Below are 26,554 nucleotides of genomic sequence, written 5' to 3' on the forward strand. Positions count from 1 at the left end.
TCATATATAACCATTTGACATTGATGATTCACAAAAGAGATTTGTGAGGAGAAAAAAATCAGTTCTTACAATACCAGCCTTCTAGGACTTCAGAGGATTGTAACCAGAAGGAAGCTTTACTTCTTTGTCCTAGAAGTCCTGCTTGGAGGTAACCCATAGGGAGACACATGACACTAGCTGGACCTCACTTTGTCCCAGTCCTAACTGAACAGACTATCTGAAGCAGCGGCTGGTTAAGGTCCAAGTTATGAGTGTGTGGCAGAAGCAACAGCAAAGGAAAATGAGCCCAGAAGCCAGGGAGCCAGAGGGATCCCACTGCCTCCCTCAGAGAAGGTACCTTAGGAGTGCAGAGGGAGCATTTGTCTTCCTTTTTCTCTGCTCCTTCTGCTTTGTAATCTTCTAACAAAAGATAAGAAGTGTGTAATTTCCGTGAGTGCTTATTTCACTCTGCTTTTCCTCACCTGCTTCACTCCAGGGAGGCTTACAAAGGTAACCATTTAGTCCCTCTGAAATTACCTCTGTAAGGCTGCAATGCAATAGAGAGCACACTTGCTTTATGTTGGACTGCAGCAGGACCATTGTCTTCCTTTTCCACTGCTTCTTCTTTTGGCACATCACCCAAGAAATAAGATAAGCGTGTTGTTGCCTCAAGTGTTTATTTTCCAGTCCTTTGGCCCATCCCTCCAGACCAGCATCCCATTGATTTGGTGTCATTGTGCCACAGGCCACAGTGGTGTTCCTCCTCACCTCTTTGATAGCAAAGTATCTTACATGACTCTGCCAATGCAGGTGTTTCCAAGGGAGTGACAGGAGTGTTCTCATAGCAGGAGGTGTCAATTTGTTCATTAGCAATACTAAATACAGAAAGGAAGAAGATGCATTAGGTAAAATCCCCCCAGACTTCCATGCACTCTCTGCAGAAAGAGCAAAAGCCATGCATGTTCCATTCTACCCATATTCAGAGACAGCTGCTGAAGGGTCACACACACAAAGAATGTACTGCAGTCCTAGAGTAATGAAGACTGAAATCCTCATTACAGACATGCTCACAGTACAGGTGCCTGGTCTTATCTGTGGAGTAACTCACCCCTGCTACAGTCTGGCTACAGTCTCATCTGATAAATCCCTCTCCATTTCAAGGGCCAGTGAGTTCAAGCCCCCTGGCAGACGGACATCGCCAAAGCCTCTACTTCAGCTGGATGTTATGCTAATGGTGCAGCTACTCTCCATGTCATGATGGTTTAATGTCTCCTAATCCTGGTCCTCACTTTGAAGGGTTTCAGAAATTCCCATGGTTAGCCTGAGGACCTGAGAGTTTAGAGAGCTCCCAAGTGGGTTATCAAAAGACCAACAAATATTGCACTTGCATTCCAAGACCTGTGTTGTCTTCTAACAACCCTGGGTTAGTTGAGGCTTGGGTTTGTTTAATAAGCAGAAAAACAGAAAAAAAAAAAAAAACCAAAACAATCAAACAAGAAAAGAAAAGAAAAGAAAAAAGAAAAGAAAAGAAAAAAGAAAAGAAAAGAAAAGAAAAGAGAAAAGAGAAAAGAGAAAAGAGAAAAGAGAAAAGAGAAAAGAGAAAAGAGAAAAGAGAAAAGAGAAAAGAGAAAAGAGAAAAGAAAAGAGAAAAGAGAAAAAAGAAATTGGTTCTCCAGACCAAGGCTGCTGTGCAGAATGGTGCATTAGAACAACATTTATACTGTGCCAGAAGCCTGGAGAGAAGGAATGAGCACCACATGATGTTAGAGCAATTTTCAAACATGCTTTATTCCTAAAGGGGTTCTTACACCACAATTTACACAGGCTCCCTTCTCTCCTGCTTCCCATTGATGCAGGCTGCCAGAAGGGGCGGGGAAGGAGAAATGAAGTCAAGATTCAGTGACAAGAGTTCATAGGCAATTGTTTATAGCTAGACAAGGCATGCTCACAAGCATAATGCAGTACATTCACCCATCCCTGGCTACTATCACTGTGAAAGAGGGCTTTTTTCCTCGGGCTAGTTAAGCACACAGGGAATATCAGTTAGATCCCCTCTGAAACAGAAGGCAAGTAGTTGCTGCTAATGAGTGCAGTGGAACTTGGAAGCACACAGGTGAATTCTCAGAGAGAACTGGGTGGAAGGGAGAAAGTTTTCCTCGACTTCTAAATCTACTCTTGACATGGAAAGAGATACATCAGAAGACATTACTGAGCTCAGCTTCTACAAAGCTCTCAGCACCTCATTAAACCCTCCTGCTGTTACTGAAAAGGGATGTACATCAGCACAGACATTCAGAGAGTACAGTTGTTCTAACAAGGATGTAAAACACTTACACATCATTTTGAACCATTTTGGTCAAAGCTTGACTTGTGTAGTTTCCCATGTCTGACTCAGGAAAAACAGCACCATGGTGAAGAAGAAGTTTTATGGTTTTCTTATTCCCAGAACCAGTAGCAACTGTAAGAGGGGTCCTAGGGCATCCAAGAGATAAGAGTAAATACATCAGCTTCTACAAACTTTGCATAGCCAATACTTTAATCCCTCTTTGCTCCTTAAAAACTTCATTTCCCCTCTCCTACAGGCAGAGTGAAAGCACAGCCAAATGCCTACAAGTGTCAGAGAATTCAGGTTGGTGGGACCTCAGGAGGTCTCCAGGACAACCACCTGCCCAGAGAAGACTCAGGGCCTGTATGCCTGCATGTGTACATGCGTGTGGGCATGTGGCACTGCAACCAATGCTTTCTTGCAGTCTTCAGTGTGGACATCACTCCCTGAAGAAAGCGAGCACCCAAGCACAGGTCTGCTTTCATACAGAAGATCCTTCTGGGCGACTCCTGGTCCTTTTTCAAAGCTCATTCTTATGCCTCCCCTCAATCCAACTCAACCAGTGCTAAGGAGTCCCACATGCACTTTTGGCAAACCTTTTACCTGGAAACATTATCCTGAGCATTCACATCAGCTCCTTTTTGAAGAAGGAACATGACCATTTCTTCACGGTTTTCAGCGATTGCAAGAATAAGCAGAGTCTATCCAAACTGAAAGGAGAAGTCATATCTCTTAGAATAACAGAGAGAAGTCGAGCAAGTTGACTTGGGAAGAGGAGCTCTACACAAACTCCAAGCTTACTTCATTCTCAGCATCAATATCTGCACCGTGCTCAAGTTACAGCTCCACTAGAGATTTGTTAGAACCCATGACAGCAAAGTGAAGGGCGGTGTTACTGCTTGCACCTCTGAGGTCATGGTTGGCACCGTGTTCCAGCAGAATAGCTACACAGTCCCCATGCTTGTGCTCTACTGCCTGGAAACAAGACACAAAGGAGGAATAACTTCTAACATCTATGTTCCTCACTGTCAGAACTCCCACATCTTCCCAACACTGGAAAGTATGAGCGTCTTCAAAGATTAGGGAACATATGCCCCTTCTGCATACCTTCATTAGTGGTGATTGATTGAATTTGTCACAAGGGTTTAGCTTGCACTTCTTTTCTGCTAGAAACTGAACATCTGCATGGTCGTTTACGCAAGCAAGATGCGGAGGAGTCCTAGAAATTAAACATACACAGTTGTCCTGGTTTAAGCCCAGATGGCAATTAAGCACCATGCAGCCACTGTCTCACACCCTCTCCCTCCCCACCCCAGTGGAACAGGGAGGAGAATCAAAAGTGAAACTTTTAATAACAATTAAATTAAAACAGATTGATAAATAGATCAAAGGTGTTGCAAAATGGTTAGAGGATCAGGGACATGGATCATTGATAAAGGGAACAAATCAACAGCTGTGCAGGCGAAGGCCTGCAAGCAAAGGCCTGCATGAGAAAAAACCTCCATGAGAAAGTGCCTGTGTGAGAAACAGGCCTGAGAAACAAAAAGGGAGTTTTAAGGCGGTACAGTCCTGTGCTGATAAGATATACTGACCATGAGAAGGGAGGAAGATTTTTGATCTCTCAAAACAAAACATAAAGCTTGCCAAATGTAGTCTTTTATCTAACCCAATGATGTAGAAGTAAGAATGTGCTTTTGTAAGCTTAAACCAATCAAGAACTGACAAGCATATATACTGACACTATATAGGTGCCTCTGTATTGCCAATAAACGAAGCTTGCTCTATAGATCACATTGATTGCCTGCATGGCTTCCCCCACCCGAAAGTCGGCACAAAGGAAATAAAATAAATATAATAATAATACTAATAATGGCAAATTAAAAATCCCAAGAAAAACCTGTGATGTACAATACAGTTGCTCACAACCCACTGACTGATGCCAAATCCCCTTCCAGAATATTGACCTGGATATGCTCCTTCCCAGCTTTTTGTGTACTTTCTCACTGGCAAAGCATGAGACACTGAAATGTTCTTGGCTTAGGGTAAACAGTGCTTAGCAATGGAGGATGTCTAAGTCTACAGAGAGTGCAGAATCAGTGTCTGCCCCTGGGTTTTCTTCCCCATCAGTGCTTCAGCAGTTTTATCACAGAGACAGACAGGGTGGGACTTCTAACAGCACTGTTAGAAGCTGTGCTGTCTTTCTGTGAATCCATGCCCTGCTAAACCAAGCTGATCAGTCCGGCACCTGGGAAGGATTTGTCTCTGCTTGAATGAAGGCCTGATGAGCTCCACAGAATCATCAAATCTTAGTATGGTTTGGGTTGGAAGGGACTTTAAAGACCGTCTAGTTCCAACCCCCTGCCATAGGTAGGGACACCTTCCACTAGACCAGGATGCTCAGAGCCCCATCCAGCCTGAACACTTGGATGAACAGAGATGGGACAAGAAAAAGATCAAGTACAGGGCCCAGGCTGGCAGAGCAGGGCAAGGCAGGCCAGAGCAGAGTGGGGCTTTCACTGTCTCGTACTCAGCTCAGGCAGGGCTCCTGTAAGGCTGGTGCTCTGGGGCTGGCCCTATTGCCAGGCACAGTACTAGGCTTGGCTGGCTCTTCCAGCCAGGATGGGGTGTTCTCTGCAAAATTGGGTTTGTTACCTGGTGTGCAGCAAGCCAGTTGTTGCACACTTGAGAAAGACACTGATAAGTGTTTCAGAGTTACACGTTCCTGGGTGCTCAGTGGTATTTCATAAATCAAGCACACCCCACCGGACTTTCCATGCTATTATTTATACCTCCAAGTTCAGAATAAGTAACTTTCCAAGTACAGCCCCTCTACTATGATTGGTTAATAATTTCCATACAGGTTATGTAATCACAGCTAACTTCTATGCATGCTTAGGGGAGGGGTCTTCACCTGGGCAGGGGTCTTTTTAACCTGTAGGTGTGAATTTAAGTATTATAATGATGACAATACAGCTATAGGATACATGGACCTTGAGTCTTTTGCCAACTTGGCAATGTATATACATAGAAATACATCAACATCTTGATTAACTACAGCCTTAAAGCCTGCTAGTTCCAGGATGTCCTTCATTAAGGGATGCTAACTGCTGTCTGTTCTACTGACACAACAATATCTTGATTTACTACTTCCTTAAAGGTTGTTAGTTCCAGGACGTCCTTGGCTAAGGAATACTAACTGCTGCCTGTTCCACTGATTGTCTCCTTTCTTGCTGCTTAGGCTTGAAAGTAGGCAAAATACATACATAAAGAAACCACCCTGACTTTAGATAATTGTGACAAATTCCACGTTTTGAACAGGCTGAGGGCCTGCTGTTTGCCCTTACTGCTTGTCCCGGTTGTAGCCATTGATGCGGTGTTCGTTCAGCCGCCAGTGCTGCCGCAGCCGGGCCAGGTCTGTGTTGGCGGCCGCGCTGTGCAGGGTGACCAAGACCATGGCTCGGGGTTCGGCGGCCTCGGGCTGCGTTCGGCAGACACAGGAGGTGCCTGGCGGCCCGTGCCGAGCCCCGGGCGGGGCGGGGAAGCGGCTGCGGGGCCAGGGTCCGCAGATCCTTGAGGCGAGGTGCGGTGGCGGAGGCTGGCAGCCCCGCCGGCCCCGGGCAGACGAGCGGGCGATGCGCCGGGACAGCCGCCGGGGAACCGCCCGGGCATCACACGCGGGGAGGGCCGCACACACCCGCCCCGGGCCCGGCCGGCTCCGGCGGGGAGCGGGGTAGCTGGGGTAACACAGCCTGTAGTATCAAAATCGCAGCGTTTCAGTCAGCCTGAGACTTCCTCTTTTTGAGAAAGTCTGAAGACGTATGTGCTGTAATAATGAAGAATGCTAGCCCAGATGAAAAAAATTAATAAATAACAAAACTGACGTATTGCTGGTTCCCAGGAGACTGTGTTTTCCCATCGGCATACAGTGTTCTAGAGATAATCTGTTCCTGTTTCCTCTAAACCAAGGGCAGGCTTTTGAATAGGAGGCAGACTGGAAGTCTCCCATGGTTTACCATATCCTAATCCCAGCAATCAATAGTTAACTGTATTTCTGTCCTCTTCAATCCATTGATCATTTTATGTTAAAACTTTAGCTAATTAATAACTACCTTTGAACACCCCAGTTAGACTCATTAAGTTCATTTTAAATAAATCAATAACAGAGACAAAATTCCTGTTGGTTTGGGCAGCCTTTAAAAGTGCTAATTTAGAAAATGAGTTTTCAATGGCTCCATTCTAGCAGTTGGCAAGAACTCAAAAAATAAGCTGAGCCTCAACTGGGGCCATAAACACTTTTATAGAAACACTAAAGTCAGACTTTCAAGGGAATTCAGCACCCCAAATTCCCAGCCGTTTTAAAAATCTACTTACTCTCTTGGCACTAAAATACCTTACTTCAGAGGCAAAAACCTTGAGCCCTCTATCACGAGCAGGAGGGGGCTGTTCATTACATATGCATAGACAAAGAGAAAAAAAATAATTTTCTGAGGAGAAGGCCATTTTAAGGAATGATTTTGCATTTCCTCTTCTATCAGGAAAAACAGTGGAAAGCAGGTGGGAGAAAACTGCAAGGAGAGAAAATAAGTTTAGAGAAATGCTAATACCCAACATATGCACTGATTTTTTTTTCACCTAAAAGGTCATTGTAAAGACTATAATAATATAAATGAAAGATTAGTCTTGATTGCTTTAATATCTAACTGCTAAATCCTGTTAATGGGGAAAATATGTCTGACTGCTTTTTCTAACCCTTTTCATGCTTGATTCTCAAATTATATGGTAGAAGTTCATGACAGCCAAATGCAAGGACCCCCACTGAGGGAGGGGAATGAGTTAGGCCACTGGTTGGTTATAAAATAATTCCCTAGTAATTTAGCATCAAGGAACAATTAACATTCAGAAATAATCAGGAACCAGATTTTGACTACATAGGTAAAAGTCAGAGCCCTTAACTGTGAAGTATTCTTTTGTGCCTCCAAAGAAGGCATGGACTTTGGATGCTAGCTTCTCAAAAGCTTGAAGAAGAGGCAAGACCACAGAGTCTTTTCCTTGCATGGATTAATCCTTCACCAGTTACATGAGTAGAAGTTGTTCTAGTGGATGTAATAGACTCACTTACAGGGATTGTATCAGCAAGCAGTATAGAGAAATGCATCCCGCTGCACTGGCTGTTACTCTGTGTCCCCTAGAGATACCCTGCCAGAGCCAAAGTGTCACCCAAATACTGTCTTGCTTCACTGAATGCCATAAACAGTGCGACGATAATTATCCAGACTGGAGGCAATTCCATTCATTCAATATTGCATTTCATTCACGCAGCCTAGTCTAAAGCACATCTTTGCAAATGCTGTGTTTGATGCTATCCCAGCACACTGGACAGCCAGCATTCAGAATTAAGAGTGCTAATTGAAATAACAAGTGAAAATCCCAGTTACTCTTAATGCCTCCTGATGATTTGTGTGGGTCACGTGGTGGTTCTCTGCTGCAAGTAATTGGCTTGTTGCAGGGAAATAGACACTTAGAAATAGAAATGGCACAGGCCATTCCACCTGATTGTTAGCACACTGGTCATTACTACAACTTGAAAGCATTTAGATGTGCAAGTAACAGGATATTGCTATCAAACCTCCAGCATAGTCACTGGGTATTGTATAAGAACACAGGAGCTTTCATATTTAGCATGTGGCAAAAAAAAATCTGCTCTCACAATCCAACTGTATGTAATGTTCCCTGATTGTAACAGTTCATCCCATCACCAGTGTTTGCCAGTATTCACTGGTATAGCTCAAAGAAAGCAGCAGGATTTGCTCCCAGGCATCACCTGTTACTGGTTATTATTAGATTTTATCTGCTTGATGAACAGACTAGTTCTGTGCACTGGAATTACTCTACACTTTTAATCAGAGAATTTATTTATTATTCTCAGAGCATCAGAAGTAATCATTTCTATGATTCTTTGCTCTTTTATCCCTTATAATCCTTCTTCACCTCATTCCAGAAATGCATTTCCTTCTGAAATTTGCACCCTAAGTTCTACTGGGACCAGCCACAGAGTACCAAGCTCATAAAGAGCACAACATCAGCTTTGATATTTTTCTTCACTGTAGACAAAACTAATATATCTGTTTAGCATTTTTCACCACTTGCATACCAATAGAGTATCTGTTCTTGTGTATTAGTCCCTGGGTGATTTTATCTACACTCTTTATTCACATTCCTTCCCAGGCTTTTGAATTATCTGATCATAATAATTGAGCAAAATATTCTGAGCCTCCCTGGGATGCACAAACATTGGGAGATGCTTGCTCTCAGGACATAGCCTGTTGCATACTCCTTTATGCAACTCTTTATCTGCTAATTACATCTTGTCTCTTCCAACAACTTCTGTTTGCAAAGGAACTTCCATCATGCGCTTATCTCCATGGTTTGAAGCTCAAAGAACATTAGCTCCCTAATGCTGCTGGTGGGATAAATACTGCAATTGCCTTTCAGCCAGAAACAGTCCCAAGAAGAGAAGCTCACAGAAGTTGGCAGAGAGGGTGGTTACAAACCTCCTCAGGGCCAGGTCACAGTCTCACAGCACTTTCCTTCCACCAGTGTACAAGCAAAACACATCTTGGAGAGCAAGTGTCACTACCACAAGACACTTCCCTGATTTGGGTCCCTTTCTGCCTGTAGACAACCCTGTGGTTTTTTCTAAACCGTCCTTAAGAAAACACTCAAGTCAAGTTGGGACACTAAGTTATTTAGGTAAAACTGGCAGTACTGAGCTGCTGCAGGACACCGGAGGAATGGCTGGCTGGCTCCGAACAACCATGTGGGGAAGTGGTGGGAGAACAGGGAAAGCTGTATGTGGGTGGGGTGGGGCCCCCTGCCCCGTGTGTGTGTGCATGGCCAGCCCCGGTGCCCACACCACCAGGAACAGCCCGGCTCTGCTGGAAGCTCAGGAGCAAGATTCCAGTGCTGGAATTAGCATAGGCTTGCCTGGCAGAGGACCAGGGACATAATAAAATAATAAAACTCAGCATAATTTTACAGTTGAACTTGATGATTTTTTTTTTTCCAAATTAAATTATTCTATGAGAATGATTCTATGATAAAGTTATATTTACAAAGATTTATCAGATAAACCCTTCTCAATACTCGCAGGCCCTTTGTGAGCTGTGCTCCCTTTCATCTGCATTTTATCTTTCCTCTTCTTTGGGTGGGTGGTTGAGATGAAGTGACTCACCACTGGACACCTTGGAATATCTTCAACAGAGAGAAAGAAAGCTAATTTAATTAAAAATTATAGAAACAGTAGGTTTACCTGTCTAATCTGATTTATTAGTGTTCCCCTGCCAACTAATTTGGATGAGATTCCAACCACATGAGCACCTTCTTGTGCTTGGTCTCCTACAGACATTTTAGAAGAAGATATTGTCCTTTCTATGGATCTTATCATATGTGACAAACATAGTGAATTCACTTTCTTCCTTTTTTTCCAGTTGGTCCTTAAGAGATGGAGCACACAGTTAGTTTGGGAGATCTAAAGAACAAAGATAAAGGCTGGTTTAAGTCAACTTTCTCTGAAAGACTTTTTCTTCCCTGGAATAATGTCTGACAGAAAGGTTTCTTATAAAGAAAATTCACAACAGACCCATAGGGGGATACTAAAAGGGTGGGCAGGATGTGCCTTCAAACATCCCTACTGCAACAGCTGGCTGTTGCACAAGGGAAATGGACTGCAGAAAATGGGCAGGTTATTACCATGCAAACCTGTAATAGAGTATTGCCATTGTCACTAAGAAGCCACAGCCTTTGTACTGAGCTCTTTAGGTCTCAGAGGAAGGGCTTGCCCTAGCTGAGCTTTCCTTGACCACTGCAACCTGCACAAGGTAGACAAGCTGGAGCCAGCCAAACCTGGCTTTAGGGGTAACAGAAAGAACAAAGAGCGAGTACTTCTAACATATGTAAAATGCGCCCTATATCGTATATTCAGATGTAATGTGGAGTGGCAGAGCAATGAAAAAAGAGTAAGGTGTAAAAATATGTTAGGAAATACATAAATGTGGCCCCACGTGTGTCTTAATAAGAGGGAGAGGAAAACACCACCATGAACATCATGTACTTCCAGATGTTGGCAGTGGGCCAGAGCTTCTTCATCACCACCAATCACCAAAACGAAACCATCAACCTTAGGACTCAGAGGAGCAGGGAAAGAGTGAGGCAGAAGGGGTCTAGAAATTAAACAGGGAGAGAATAATAATTGTAACTGTATAGCTATCATTATTATATTATTGCTGAAACTTTTTCTGCATTGAAGTATTCTTCTCCTTTCTTACATAATTATTAGGTCTGAACTGTTATTTGCTTATTGGATTAGATTTTTAATAATAGCAATAAATTCTTGTTTTATATACATTTCTTCTGAAATTTCCTCTGCCCTACGCACTCCCTATCCCTTCTTTATCTTTTGCTCCTCTGATTGCGCCATCCAGAGTGGTGGCTGCGCTGAAAACAAACCAATGTGAAATACAGGTTATTCCCAGTGATTTGTTCTGGGAGGGTTGATCAACTTTGCAAACACCATCAGAGTGAAGAGAAGATTACTACCTGCTTCATAAATGCTGGAGCTCTACTCAGTTTTACTATCTGAGCATCATTATAATTTCAAAACTATCTCATTCCAACAGAATGTAAAATGCAGTAATAACTACCTGTGAAATTTCTATGGCTATGTCCTGACAGCAGTACAGCCGCAGCAGTTTTCCCCTACTCTTATTTATTCCTTCTTATTATATATATGCATTTTCCTGATTATTTTAACTATAAAACTAGCCACATTACAGGAAAGAATTTTAATGCCGATTATATCTGGAGCAGTACAGTGATCGAAATAAAAATTGTGTTTTCAATGTAGACTTTCTTAAAAATTACCATTCTTTGAGTTTTCCTACCTCAATGCTTAGGGCAGCATGGAGAGTAAATCCCACATATACAGAAACCTAGAATTAATTCTTAAATATTTTTCCCTTATCTAAAGCATATTTCTGCAGCATATCAGACAAGCTAATTCTAGCCCAAATTACAGGTATTCAGTACTGTTTTTCTTGATGTATGTGCCCAGAAAGGAAAGGTGAAGGATGTAGGAAATCTTGCAAGATAAAATAATTTATGAGATGACTTGCAATAGATTATTCATTTAATCAGAAAAATTAAGAGACATCTGAAATACCTGTGTAATTTTTAAAAACATCTACCTCACAATAAGTAAAGAATTTAAGGTGTGCAGGCTACAGATGTTCACTCTTGTGGGAAGAGATAATATTTTTGTTCTTTGCTTATTCAGCAGTTAAAGAGGTCTTAACCAATTAAAGTCTTCTTAAAATCACAGTCACCACAGGACAAGCAAATATTATATAATTCTTTATACTCTAGATCAGTCTTATCTGACTTACATGTCTGACGCTTTTTCTAACCCTTTTCATGCTTGATTTTCAAATTATGTTGTAAAAGTTCATGACAGCCAAATGCAAGGACCCCCACTGAGGGAGGGGAATGAGTTAGGCCACTGGCTACTTATAAAATAATATAAAATAAATATAAAAAATAATATAAATAAAATAAATAATATAAAAAAGCTTTTGGTTTTTCCTGGACTGAAGAAGGCTGCAGCCCTGCACATGATGCCAGCGATTATCCCAAAGCATACGGTCATATTGAAACTTCACATCTTTGTAGTGTTCCAGTTCCAGTTGAGGCTACAGAAACTTGGATCCAATGCAGATGAATGCTACATATGAGCCAAGATATTTATGTTCAAATTTCCTACAGCTTAATGCATTCATTTCTTCCTTCCTTAATATTTGAAACATTTTCGTCCTCACTCTGGGATTAGATTTTCTGGAAAAAAAACAACACCTAAACCCGCAACCCCAATTTTGGCTGCCCTTTCCTTCTTAATAACTTTTATATTGGCGAAGTGTATGAATTGTGTGTGTAAAGCCTCTTTTAAGGGTAGGTGTTGGGTTTTCAGAACGAGGGCAAGAAATCATTTCTCAAAGTCATATGTTTTTATTGATATATTTTGTTTCTGGCTCTCAGTGTTAGTTGTATTTTCTATGGCTCACTACACTTTATGGTTCTGAGCAACTCAAGCACTGCTCAAGACAGCTGGAGTGCTGGGTTAGTGCAAATTCTTCATCTGACCCCAGTTCAATCTCATAGCAGATGATCCATGGCCCTAGAGAAAAAGAAATATGATATGAGTTCATACGATCTCACGATTACTCACTTTTGCATCCTGAACTCTGCTCCTCATATGTATGGTTTAAAAAACAGCATCCCCTCACATCCTGGGAATACCTGAGCCCATCAAGGCAATTCATCTACCCCCATCACTATGTCTGCTGTTTTTTGTCACCACGGGTCTCCCAAAGGAGTTATTCTGACAACAGGTGGCTTTTCCTGAGCATCCACCCCAGGAGCAAATAAGGATGCAGGCACAGGGCAGGCAAGGGACTAAACTCATCTTGTGGTCAGGAGCAACAGTACAGAGAACACAACACACCCTAAAACTGTCAGGGCTGTAGAACACATCCAAGATCACCTAAAGAGCCCAGGGCCTGAGGGTTTTCTGTCACAAGAAGACATGATTTGGCGTATCATAGCTTTACACAAAGTTCCCAGGCTTAATCTAGCTTTGCCTCTTCGTCTAAGGAACAAGTATATGCTTATATAGGAGCTGCTTCTGAGAGTGTGGTGAAAGCCATGAAAGAGAAGTCTCTATGAAATCACCTTCTCCAAACAAGAAGTAAAATCATTCCTTTAAACTGTTAAGTCAGGAACTGAATAAGTGTTTGTCATCTAATTTCAGCTCTCCCACACATACTTCCAGTGAAGTCAGTTAAAGTTTAGGAGTCTAAAAGATATTCTGGATTGACTTCAGTCTTCTGATCTGTCAAGAAGGACAAAATTCTGTACTTCTCCAGTAAGAAGTCATCTCATGGTAATCACTTATTTCTGCAATTACCTGTAGCTCATTAGGAGTGAGTTATTTCCCTTCACTTTTATCTCTTACCCAGAAAACTCCACTAGGCAGCTAAAGGCAAGACTCAGCAAAGAGATAGGCACAATAAACTCTTGCTATAATAAATAATTTGCTGTTTGCTGAGTTTTAAGTTCATTACTAATCTTCAGACTTCCTATTGGAGAGACATCACCTAAACTTGTATTTTCATCTGTTTAAGTGTCCAGTATAGCCTTTGATCTACTCTTTGTGACTTACTTTCAGCTTAGTACTAACAAAACTACACTAACTCAACACCGCTTTATAGTTCTTGACCCACACCTGGTTGTCCTGCCAACGACATTGTGAAACTATTAGTGAACCAATTCACAACAACCCTCTTTTGCAAACTGTGAAGTCAGGGAAAACTGTGCACAAAGTGCTGCAAGAAATAGCCCTCAAATGGATTTATCATATCCAAGGGATGTTTTTACTATTCATGGCATGAAATGATGCCATGAATAGTAAAACACGGGAGTGAATAGCCACACACAGGAATGAGAATGTTTAAAATACTACCAAAATATTTACTATGAATTAACCCAAGGAAAAGGCCAGGCACTTCATCCATGAGGTCGTGCATGACTTGATACTGTAAAATTTCTCAGCTCTCCTTAATCAAGAACAGGTCACTATTTTACCCTCTGACCACTCAAAGCCTGCATGGGTGTTATTGAAAGTTCATCTCAGGCTTGCTGCCTGCAGTCTCCTGAATCTAGAAACTAAGGCTCTGCCCTCTTTCAGCCCTCACCCTTGGATCAAACTCCAGTCAGGATGTTATCTCCACTGCTTTGTCCCCCCTTTCATCCCTGAAAATATCTTCAGGATAATTCATTTTCCTCATCACATACCTGGGGAAAACCACTAATATCTCAGTTTCATCTCTGCTTATCTTCTTCGTGCTTTTTTTGTGCTGAATGAACTACTGATCCATGAAACTGTTTGGCTGCTCAGCACTGCAGCAGTCCTCACTCCCTTCCTCTTCTGTTTGGGCTTTGAACACTTGGCACTGCAGTAATCCTGTTGCAAACTCACCTGAAGAACGTGGATCACCCCTCTTTCTTCCAAATCACTGTTAAAAACACGGAGGGAGTGTTAGAATTACAACAAATAAATGCTGGGGGTTTTTTTTGTTTTTTTTTTTTAGCTTTTCATTTCAAATTTCCTCTCTGTCCCCAAAATGAAATTCTTACAATCTGACATCTGGAAGGACTCTCCACTTTTTACTATGTCCTATACTTTGTCAATTTTGGTTTTGTCAGAAAACAAAGGCAGATGGTGGTTATTTCTTTTCAGAAATGGATGGGATTTAAAAAAATATCTGAACAGAAAGAATGTTTTGGGTATCACTGACAGATGGCCACGGCAAGCACAGTAAGTTTTCAAAAGTGTTTATGAGACCAGGATAAGTCCCCATGCTTCCAGTGCTGAAAGCCAAGTGTCTGTCCCCTGCGAAGTGTACGGTCAGCATCTGTTACAGAGAGGAAGAAAACACAGAAAGATCTGAACAGTTTAGGGAAATTCCATCCTTTCCACATGTGGTTTATAAAAAACAAGACAAAGTTACCCTGTCTTTCTTTGTCTGTGTGTTTTGTCTGTGTGTGTGTGTGTTGGTGTGGTTTTTTGATTGTTTTTCACTGAATGCATTTGGAAATGTCGACTTCTCATTTCGATATGCATCATCAAAATAACACATTATGAAATTCACAATATTGGCACGTACATATTTGTTTGTTTCATAGGGCACAGGCAAATTATTGTTAGAATGATTGTTCCAAGTCTTTTCAATTTTAATAATACTTTTCTTTCAGCAAGGCAATGCATAAGCACTTCATCAGTCTTCATTGCCTTGCCTGACCGTATTCTCTGGACTACTATCAAAATATCCCAGTGTCCTTGAAAAACCTCATAGACAGTCAGACAATAATCAACACGTTATCTATGAGTCTCCAGAGACCCATATCCAGAAGTAAACAAAACAGATCCCTGGTAACAGAGATCCCCAGGGGAAATGTGCTACAGAGAAATGCATTCCATTGTCTGTGATTCAAAAGTCAGTGCTTCAGGAAACAATACTATTGTATTTAGCCATTGGAAGGACACTTTAGCTAAAAGCAATCTGAAAAGAAATGTTTCATTTTTATTTCCTTTTGAAAAAATGATATAAAAAATTAAGCTTTTCTATGACAAACGTGAGGCAAAAAAATCTCATGGTGATTTGAATCTCTTGACTGCTTATGTCGGAGGCCACAAATAATGAGTGGACAATTCCGATTGTATCCTGTGGAAGGCAGCAAGATATGCTCTAGCAAATCCTTTACGATGAAAGTTTTCTGAGTGCAAATGAGAGTAACTCACTGTTCTTTTTTGCCCATCCCTGTATTTCTCAGAAGTCAAATGATTTTCAGCAGAAGGAGAGATGGAAAAAAATAAATTTCAGGATAAGACTGTGACATCTTTGACTTCAAAATATCCTTTCATTGAGACTGAGTTTCAGAAATAAACTTTTCCCCCCAAGCTGCACTATCCATGGCAATTTTATGCTTTAAAAAACACAGCAGCGAAATTCTAACTGTAATGCTTTTGGCTGTCTGCGCCTTCTCTCATTCATACATCATTTAGCTTCCTTTTAGGAGGTGAAAACGTCAGCTAATCTGAGGAAGGAGACAACTGGTTTGAAGCAATGGTTCCATGTAATACTCTTTTTTTCTATTCTCTCGTGTGCCATCGTGGTACATCAACAATTTATAGAGCATTTAATTACGCAGTAAAGCACAAGTGGGCATATTTTCCATAGCTATTCCAAGCACATCAACAAGGTCTTTTTCCCCTTAAGGCCTTGAAGCGTGTATGGTAATGGGCTTATAAAACTTCCGCTAGAGTACCTTATTGCTGTTGCTTTATGTTCTTTTAATTTATTTTGGGCATGCTTTTTTGTTTTGTTTTGTTTGTTTGAAAGGGGAATTTTCAGGCCAAACCTAGAGAATACTGTTACTTCTTTGACTTCATCCTTCCATATGGTGAGTACATTAATAAATAATACAGTGCTGACCTGCACTGAATGATTTTCCTAAAAATCTTGTTCAGACTTCACAGGAAACAGAACATGGCTTCTTGAGGCAAAAAAAATCAGAAGGTATTAGGTTTGTTCTTTGCTGATACTATTCTTGGTATTCCCTTTGTTTTCAACAGGACTCTTGGAATGATGACACTGTCACACTCATGCTCTAAATCACTCAAAATCTCAGGTTTTAATTCCTGCAATGGGATCTGACATTAGGCAAGGGTGAGGGCAATGCCATTTGTATTTCTGCCACTGATTTGAAGGCTCTTGGAGTGACAGGTTAACCCTCTGTGTTTCCCTGTATTTTGTAAAATAAGAATAACAGAAGCTTGTACGAACTACACAGAAGAGTACCATGAGACTAATTATCAGTGTTTCTGAAGAACTGTCATATCCTCAGGCCAAATGTGTTATTGGCAATGTTTCTTATTCTTTTAAGTGCCAACCTGAGCAATAGGCACCAATTTCTTTCTTTCCTTAAAGCCACTGAAGACAGCAGACCAAGTTCTGTTCTCATATGTGATCACATCATATTTTAACCCAAATCCCTTCAGGATTACTATTAAAATTGAGACCTCATTTACACCTGCAAAGTCTTTAAGAAAAAGTAAAAAAAGCCTACCAGTGACAAAACTTGAGCTACATCTGCCTAGCACACTGGTTGGCCCCGTTTCAAGTAAATATCATACCCTGCACCTGTGACATATTTTTTATGTCTAAAAATGACACAATTAGAGATAATGGAGGAAAATATACTTTATAGGTATATATTTATATAAGATCTATATTCCGCAGAATGAAAGCTATCTGAAGTAGGAAACAGAATGCCATAAATATGTGGAATACGCACAGTGACAGAGACACAGCAAAATCCCCACAGAGAAGAGAGGTGAATGCATCAGGAGGCTGGAGTAATTGTCAGGGAGGGAAGACGGTTGCAAGAAGTTTTTTTGCTTTACCAGTGATGAAGTTTTAAAAGAATAGGAGAGTCAGACATATTTAAGAAGGCTGCAAAGTTTGGCCCATCACTCTGTGTACCATGCTATGAGCCCAGCCTTATCTAAGAAGAGAAATTTGTGTAGAAGAGTTATCTATTTTCCAGGTGCTTGGCAATATAACGTTGTGAAATTCTCATGCAGATTTTCCACATCTGAGATTTACAGAAAAAAAAAATCTGAACTTCTTTGGAAGCAATGAGTTATTTCCTAAGACCTAAGTGTGATGGGCTGGTTAGTAAATTGAATGCCTATGCTCACACTGGGGTGTGTGCCAATTATCTTGCTACTTCTGTCTTTTCTCCAGTATTGTTTAATTAGAAAAAAAAATTGACACAATATCACATTTTGGGTGGACAAAAAAAAAAAAACAAACTCAAACCACCCAGTTCTGCAGAGGGAGCTCCATTGATTTTGGATTAATGTTGAAGATATTAGAATTTTCTGCAAGAAATTTCCCGTATTATCACTGTATACAGGGCACATCCCAAGCAGATGACGTTTACAGCACTTGTCAACATTTTAAGGCTCTTATTCAGGGAGAGTAAATTAGAAACTGCATTTTGTTTTCTATTGAAATACGCAATAGGAAACCTTTCCAAATTAACTTTGGAAGATGCAGGTCCCTGTAAACACAGAGCTCTCTTTGGGACCACTGTGTTCTAGGATGATTACTTGGCTTGTTCATCTTGTTCCTGTATTCAGCTAAACAATTAGCTTGGCCACATGCCATAGCTCAACTTTTCCTTGGGAAACTTATTGCTGTCTAACTGCATCTGCAATGAAAATATGTGGAAATTTGAACTGTAACAAGAAAAGTAAGAGGGTTAATGATTTTCTATGTTGCATTTAAAAAGAGTATCTCCTTGGCCTTGGTGTATAATGACACGCACTAATTGACTAAGTTAGTGAGCAAGTTTGAAAATGAAAAAGCCATGGAAATGTAAATAAAACCCCTGATGTTGATTGCAATTCAGGAGAGAATTTAGAGAGGAAACGTATACGTTAGGTCCATCATCCTCACATGAAAAGATGTTGCAGGACACATATATTTTTAGCAATGTTATTAATAAAAGTGAAGCAAATGTGTCTGTCTCAAGAGAATGTAATTAAAAATTAAATTGATTTGCTTACCCATTTTTCACTTTCATGGCAACACTTATGGTTGCCCAGTAACTGTAGTGGCATCAAAGGACTAATGCCCAGCTTTCAGGGATGTCCTCTTCACTGCAGGTATAGAGTTGACATTTAGATCTTAAAACATCCCTTGGGAATCCTCAGTATAGAACTATTAAATCTCATTGCAGTTCACTTTTCTATCACTGAATCATCTTCCTAATCTCCTCTTTAAACACATGCCAGGCATTTGTCACCATGCTAAGCAGACAGGTGTGTTTTGTAATATACATCCTTTACCTCCTCTATGAAAAGGTAGTCTGAACATAGATTTCTAGAAAGAAATGGTCAGTGAATTAGCCATTCATATTGTCTCTTCTGTAATGATACACACATTTTCTGTATGTATTATGGAGAGTCATGAATATACTTAGCATGGTTCAAGACAACATTGATAAATAATCATGTGTAAGGTGACAGCTTAAGTCTAGATATCTGCACTGCCCATAAGAGAAAATAAGTGACATACACACCCTTCTGTGTGGTTGGGGGGGGTTTGTTTGTTTGTTTGTCCTGAAATCCCCTTTTAAGTATTTTTCCTATTTAATTAGCACTATACTATAGTTCAGGTTTACATGGCAAATTGATTTGATAAGGTGAAAATAAATGGTTATGTACACCATCATGTATAATTATGTGCATGATACGTAAGGCAATAAAAATTTACTGGAGACTCTTGAGCTTTCATGAGCTTGAGTGTCTCTTGGTACCTTCTGCAGTGGCAGCTGAATGTGAGCCCTGCTGCAAAAAAAAGGGACAGAGCAAAAAAGGAAGCAGCAAAGTGGAGAAAATGCACAGCGAAAGCAGAATGCTGGTGAAAGAACAGAGTAGTCAGCATTAAGGGCACTGGCACCAAATGGCACAGCAGCATGTCCCACCCACTGAAACCAGTGGGTTTCAGCACCTCCGGATGCCAGTGCAAGCTACAGCCCTGGTTCTTCCCTGGGCAAAAGCTACAGTGTCAGATGTCCTACAAAAAGGACCCTGAGGCTCAAAGAGTGGGTAGAAAGTCACCCAACCACTTCTTGCAACTCCTAATTCACAGTACAGAACAATATCCCATGTCCTCTTTTGTTTGTCCTCTACAAGCGAGCTTGGTCCCTGCCCCAAGGACAGCCTGAGGATGCCCAAGATGGTGCAGATTCTCTGGGACACCGTCTCAGCTAATCACAATAGAAAGACAAAGGTGCAGCTCATTTGTACAAACTTCCATAAAGACAGTAGTAGAAGCTCCCCTCTGGCAATTGCTCTAGATATTTACCTCAAAAGAGAAAAATCTCTGCGAATGCACAAGTCAGATCTGAGATGTTTCAAGAGTGAAGATCATATAATGACCAATGAACTATAAAACCAATACAGTTAAATGGATAGCTGCTGCTTTTAAAAAAATTATTATTATTCCCTGTTTATTGTTTCCTTGTTTTCAGTTTTAGGTGCAGTTAAATGAATTTTTATTGTGAATTAATTTATTTGAAATTTAAGAATAATTTATCAGAGGAATATTAATTAGGCTTTAACATAGGATGATCATAACAGTGTAAGATTTCATATCCAAAACCACTAAAAATACTATGATTGTCACTTTGCCATAAGTATAGTACTATTTAATTTGAAAGTTTGAATTGCCTATGAGAAATGACTGCAACTTGAAGACATCAATAATCTCCCAGAAATAAAACATAAGATACCAGAGGCCAGTGAAATAATGATGTTCAAACTTTTCTTATTACTGGCTGGGATGATGATGAAGGCTGTGCTGGCCATTGCAGAACGCCTTCGTCAGGAAGAAAATAGTCCACAAGGAGAGTTAAAATTTTAAGGACTGTGAGTTGAAATTAGCACACTCAGATCACTAAATCCCAACAATCTACATCATTTTAAAATCCCAGTTCAGGCTTACCTGATGTCTTCAGAGGAAATCATAATAAATGTTGGCAACAGTGGTAATTTGAGGCAGAATAAAAAAGGTTAAAATCCAAATGTGCAGAGAGGTTGTTTTAGAGCATGTACAATGCCTAACCTGGGATAGGAAGGTGTGCAACACTTGAAGGTAATGGGAGGCTGGGCAAGACTGGAGAAGTCTTGACCGGAAGCATTGGGTGATAAGAATATTTCCTGTACCAGAAAAAGATGTTTTAAAAGTTTATTACAAACCATCAAGAAACTGTTTTGTTTGGCCTGTGCTCAGCACATTTCCAAAATGTTAGAAGCTTTTGGGGAAAGAAGGTGAAGGTTCTTTCTTGTCTTCCTGCTTTTCCTTTAAGGAAAGTTCTTTTTCTTTCTTATCTTCATGACAAAGATGTCCTATATTTAGTTTTTATTCAGTTTTCCTCTTTGTCATGTTCTTCTCTCAGCAAAATATGACATTTTGAAGTTTTCTGGGCTGGAGAAGTAAAACTCCTTTTTGCCAGTGAATCAATTTTATTCTTTATCTAAAGAAATTTCTCAGCTTTTTGACAAACAACAGAACTATTGTGCACTATCCAGAACAAACCATATTCCCCAACAGAGGCAAGTAAAAACTGTAAGATTAAGTAGTTTGGTATCTTGCTTTTGTTGAGAATGTCACCTGTATGCTTTCTGTGGCTTCCTGATGGACGCACAGAAACACAGGCGAGGAGGCAGAAAAAACTTTAAAGTTCAGATTGTGTTAATTTGAATGGGAGTGGTTCACCACAACAGTGCTCTCATTGCGAGGGATTTTGCACTGTAAGGCATAGGATGACTCCCAAGAAAGATCCTTTTTCCCATCTTGTATACATATACCTGGGATATTTGTGATGTATTGTGTCAGATATGGGGGGAAACTGAGAATGGAAACTTTCCCATTAAAGATAATAGGAGTTTTTCCAGGGACTTAGATTCTGCCCAGAGGATTTGTAGGTTGGTATTTGTCTAGGAGTCAGAAAATCTGAATTCAGCTCCTCAGTTGACTACTGATTTCTGGATAGATGTTAATATGTCACTTAAAGTTTAATTTATAAGGCAGCTGGTTCTCAATAGTTTTAAACAGCCCTGCCACTTCCTTCAGGTCCCAAAGAGAGAATTTACAATCTTGTGAAAATTTAGCCATTAATCTCTGCCCTCTGCTGCTGTATCTTTCTCAACTCTCCTGATTCCCGTATTTTAAGTGGCCCATCTCTTCAAATTACAGTATTTTTTTGTTGTTGTTGCACCCTGTTAGGATGTAAGAACAGTATTAAATGTTTTTCCAGTGCCTGACTGTATCAGGCCCAAGCTTTGTGTTATTAGGCCTAAAAGAAACACAAATAGAAAATAATGACATAGCTTATATTGAATTTTACTGAGGCCAGCGAACACAGCAGCTGTCACAGAGTATGTGTAGAAGTGAGTAACTACTGAAAATGAAGATGCAATACCCAAAATAGAGTCCTACAGCAAAATCAGACAGTCGAAGGAACTTCCTCAAAACCTAATCAAACAGATATGCACATATCTGTGTCTGTGTGGGTGTATTGGGTTTGCATGGCAAGCTTTTGGTAGCAGAGGATCTACAGAGGTGGTTTCTGTGAGAATCTGCCAGAAGCTTCCCCCCATATCCGACAGAGCCAATGCCAGCTAGCTCCAAGACACACCTGCCACTGAGCAAGCTGAGCAATGGTGGTGATAAAATACTGAAGAAAAGTTAATGAATGCTGAACAGCAGCCAAAGGAGAAGAGTGAGAATATGTGACAGGAAAAGCCCTGCAGACACCAAGGTCAGTGCAGAAGGAGGGGCAGGAGGTGCTCCAGGCACCGGAGCAGAGATTCCCCTGCAGCCCCTGGTGCAGCCCCTCATGAGGCAGCTGTGCCCCTGCAGCCCATGGAGGTGCAGGGTGGAGCAGAGATCCACCTGCAGCCCATGGAAGACCTCATGACAGAGCAGAGGGATGCCCAAGGGAGGCTGTGATGCTGTGGGAAGCCCACACTGGAATAGGCTCCTGGCAGGACCTGTGGCCCTGTGGAGAGAGGAGCTCACACTGGAGCAGGTTTGCTGGCAGGACTTGCGTCCCCATGGGGAACCCACCGTGGAGCAGCCTGTTCCTGGAAGGACTGCACCCCATGAAGGGACCCACAGTGCAGCAGTTCATGAAGAACTGTGTCCCATGAGAAGGACTCAAGTTGGAGAAGTTCGTGGAGAACTGCATGCCATGAGAGGGACCCACACTGGAGCAGGGGAAGGGTGTGAGGAGTCCTGTCCCTGAGGAGGGAATGGCAGAGACATGATGATGAAGAAGAGTCTGATGAACTGGCTACAGCCCCCATTCCCCATCTGCCTGCGCCACTGTGGGGAAGGAAGTAGAGGAATCAGGAGTGAAGTTGAGCCTGGGAAGATGGGAGAGATAGAAGGGAAGGTGTTTCAAGTTCTTTTTTCTCATTATCCTTCTCTTTTACTAACTAGAAATCAATTAAACTAAATTTCCCATGTCCAGTCTATTTTGAATGAGATGGTAACGGAGAAGTCATCTCCCTGTCCGTATCTTTAACAGTGACTTTATGAATGAACAGGATTTTAGACGATGGGATCCAAGCATAGGACAGGGATTGTAACCAGTAGTAACCAGTCAAGTGCTTAACCAGCTACTGAAAGACTGCCACTACTTTGGGAGTGCTGATGTTTTGTTCAACAATTTACTCCTCTGTACTGATCAGTGCACTGGGTGAACTGTGACCAGATAGTTCAGCTGATAGTAATTGTCCTTCATACTCCATGTGCACCACTCTGCTCTCTTCTATCACTCAGCTGCTCACATACTCACAAGGCCTGTCTGAAGTGCCCTTTCCTTTGACTACATCCTTTAAATGCTATTACTGTATAAATGTCACCAGTTCCAATGCTACCCCACAATACTACCCACTGCTGAGCCTCATCCTGCTTTTTTGCTCAGTGGCTCTTTTCTTTTTTTCTACTTTTCTTCTGGCTCTGGACCAATTCCTTCTTTAAAATTCCTTTTGAAAGGTTCAGCTTGAGAACACTGTTCATTTAAGTACTGACAGTAGGTTCATACCTTCAAAAGTTCTGCTGCAGAGCACAGGAACTCACCAGCATCATTCCCTTGATGAAATGCCTCATAGTTTTTTTTAATGATTCAAGGAAAAAAACTGTCTTGGCTTCTTTCTCCCCAAGGATTTGGCCACACAAATATGTAGAAAGATGTGTGAAAAGCCATTCTGTAAACAAAATTATTTAAGCAAAATGAATCCTATTGCACTGGTTTTGTACAAGTCTTGTGGCAATCCTATGGGACAGGTTGAATTTAACCCTGGCTTAAGTTTGCATAAATGAAGACAACTCTTATTTGCTATCTGAGATGCTGTCATGAATTCTTCTTCCATTCCATGAGCTTCCATTCTTCCAGAATGCTACCCCTGAATATGCAATGTGGTCTGGCACACAGCATGTATCACCAACAGAGAAGCTCTCAGAGAAAGATGGACAGGAGCTGGAGGGAGGCAAGCATCTGTTCAAACTATTCAAGGGTTAAATTGATCGCCTCTAAATTAATTGGACCAGAGAAAGGAGATAACAGGTTGGCAACTGAACACTGCTCAGGGGGATGAAAAATTCATAAAAAGGTTGGAGTACAGTGCAAGATAATTTATAACAGTGAGGCACCCTATTCCACTGGGCTGCAGAATTGAAAGAGCTGAAGAAAAAGTCGGCAAACTTAATGCAGTGAATTCTTGGTAGCTCAGAAACGTTGATAATAAAAGAAAGGATCCAGCAACTGTTTCTGGTAAAGAAAACACACGGATTCTTATAACCTTCCCTCTAAAAAAATCCTTATTTGCAAATATTGCCAGCATGGGTCTAAGTCAGAGCTGTATGAGAAGGATGAGAAGGATTTGGAAGTCTTTTTTGACATCTCTTTTCAGGGGATGATTGATTCATGTCTGGTGTTGTACCTAGCATGACTCAGCTGAAATGAGTAAAAAACATTCTGTGATAATTTTCTTTACATTTTTCCTTCCCTTATCCCTTTAAGGAGCAGCATAAAGCAACCCAACCTAAAACCAAAGCAAAGTACTACCTCCCTCTTGCGGAGTGTATTTAGGCTGATAACTCTTGTTCCACTCCAACAGGAGGATCTCTCCTGCTTCACATTCCCATGTATAAAATTTGAAACTAGCCCCAGCATCTGGCTGACAGACTGCAATGTCATCTCTGGGAGAAAGAATTTCTCCTGGTTAAGAGGGCTGTGGTGGGTTGACTCTTGACTGGACAGCAGGTGCCCACCAAAGTCACTCTGTCACTGCCCTCCTCAGTTGGACAGGGGAGAGAAAATAGAGTGAAAGGTTCATGGGCTGAGATAAGAACAAACAAAAACAAATCTTGAAAACACCTTTCCCCATCCCTCCCTCCTTCCTATGCTTAACTTTAATCCCTATTCTCTACCTCCTACCTGACAGCAGCGCAGGGGGACTGTAAATGGGGGCTTTGGTCAGTCCATCACATGTTGTTTCTGCCACTGCTTCCTCCTCAGGGGGAGAAGTCCTTCCCCTGCTCCAGTGTGGGTCCCTCCCATGGGCAACAGCCCTCCACAAACTTCTCCAACTTGAGTCCTTCCCGGGGGCTGCAGTTCTTCATGAACTGCTGCACTGTGGGTCCCTTCATGGGGTGCAGTCCTTCCAGGAACAGGCTGCTCCACGGTGGGTTCCCCATGGGGACACAAGTCCTGCCAGCAAACCTGCTCCAGTGTGAGCTCCTCTCTCCACAGGGCCACAGGTCCTGCCAGGAGCCTATTCCAGTGTGGGCTTCCCACAGCATCACAGCCTCCCTTGGGCATCCCTCTGCTCTGTCATGAGGTCTTCCATGGGCTGCAGGTGGATCTCTGCTCCACCCTGCACCTCCATGGGCTGCAGGGGCACAGCTGTCTCACCATGGGCTGCACCAGGGGCTGCAGGGGAATCTGCTCTGGCACCTGGAGCACCTCCTGCCGCTCCTTCTGCACCGACCTTGGTGTCTGCAGGGCTGTTCCTGTTACATATTCTCACTCCTCTCCTTTGGCTGTTTTTGACTCTTTCTGTCTCTGACCGCAATTACTTCTGCATGTTATATTTTTTTCCCTCTTCCTGAATACAATACCCCAGAGGCACTACGCTGTTGCTGTTGGGCTTGGCCTTGGCCAGCAGTGGGCCTCTCTTGGAGTCCGCTGGCACTGGATCTGTCGCATGTGGGGGAAGCTTCCGGCAGATTCTCACAGAAACCAAAAGCTTGCCAAGCAAATCCAATACAAGGGACTAATGTGAGAAAACTGATTTGGAATAATTCAAAGTTTCAGGAATGGAGACAGTAGCTGTTTCTGCAGGCTGTTTCTCTCTCAATAGGTAGTCAAGAGTACTAGAGTATTTGGCATGAGTCAGTGGCCTCTACACTGGATGGCTAGAGAAGCTCGCACTGCTGACTGTTCATTAACAGTAAAGAAGGGCCCTTTCATCAATGATTGCAGACTTTTTGCTAGAGGGAGAAGCAATTAAAGTTCTTTAAAATTGCCTATTCCTGAAGTATTTCTCAGTATAAAGGACTGCAGAGGGAATTACAAATCTGTTATTTTTTTTCACTGTGCGAGCACAAAAAGAAACAGATCCCTTAATGCATTAAGGTGATACTTGCAAATAAATGCGAGATAAGTTTTGGGACAAAACCAATGCTGTCTGAAAATCTGTGACACTCTAATGAGGAAATTGGGCAGATTAATTAAAAAAAAGTAATTTGGTTCAAATACCAGAGCTAAACCAATATGATTTTCATTCCTATTTCTTCTTCCTTCTTCCACCCTCCAGGGAATAGTTTATCCATTATAAAATGGGGGTTTTCCAAAACCAGGTGTTACTATGTAAAAATCATGTCTGGTTATGTGTTTTACTCACTAAAATATTACATAAAAGGTTGGTAGTGCAAATATTGCCCTACCCTTCCTGAAAGGGAGGAAATGGTGTACTAACCATAATTAAAAGGTTGA

The 26,554-nt window shown here is 41.6% G+C and overlaps 2 long non-coding RNA genes across 3 annotated transcripts; both read right to left on the reverse strand.

The window, feature by feature from the left end:
• Nucleotides 1–462: 462 nt before the first annotated feature.
• On the reverse strand, nt 463–5,724 carry LOC125321814. The gene is made up of 5 exons (XR_007201697.1): nt 5,650–5,724; nt 3,413–3,524; nt 3,107–3,280; nt 2,909–3,015; nt 463–854 (listed from the first exon to the last, which is right to left on the reverse strand). It is a non-coding gene; the product is annotated as an uncharacterized LOC125321814 (long non-coding RNA).
• Nucleotides 5,725–12,378: 6,654 nt separating this feature from the next.
• Nucleotides 12,379–25,416, reverse strand: LOC125322240. 2 transcript variants are annotated; one of them, XR_007201893.1, is made up of 3 exons: nt 24,995–25,416; nt 14,391–14,427; nt 12,379–12,530 (listed from the first exon to the last, which is right to left on the reverse strand). It is a non-coding gene; the product is annotated as an uncharacterized LOC125322240 (long non-coding RNA). The 2 variants fall into 2 exon arrangements; XR_007201892.1 differs by lacking the exon at nt 24,995–25,416 and adding an exon at nt 18,549–18,740.
• Between the last annotated feature and the right edge of the window lie 1,138 nt (nt 25,417–26,554).

The sequence above is a fragment of the Corvus hawaiiensis genome, chromosome 2 (genome assembly GCF_020740725.1).
Source record: "Corvus hawaiiensis isolate bCorHaw1 chromosome 2, bCorHaw1.pri.cur, whole genome shotgun sequence".
Taxonomy (NCBI): domain Eukaryota; kingdom Metazoa; phylum Chordata; class Aves; order Passeriformes; family Corvidae; genus Corvus; species Corvus hawaiiensis.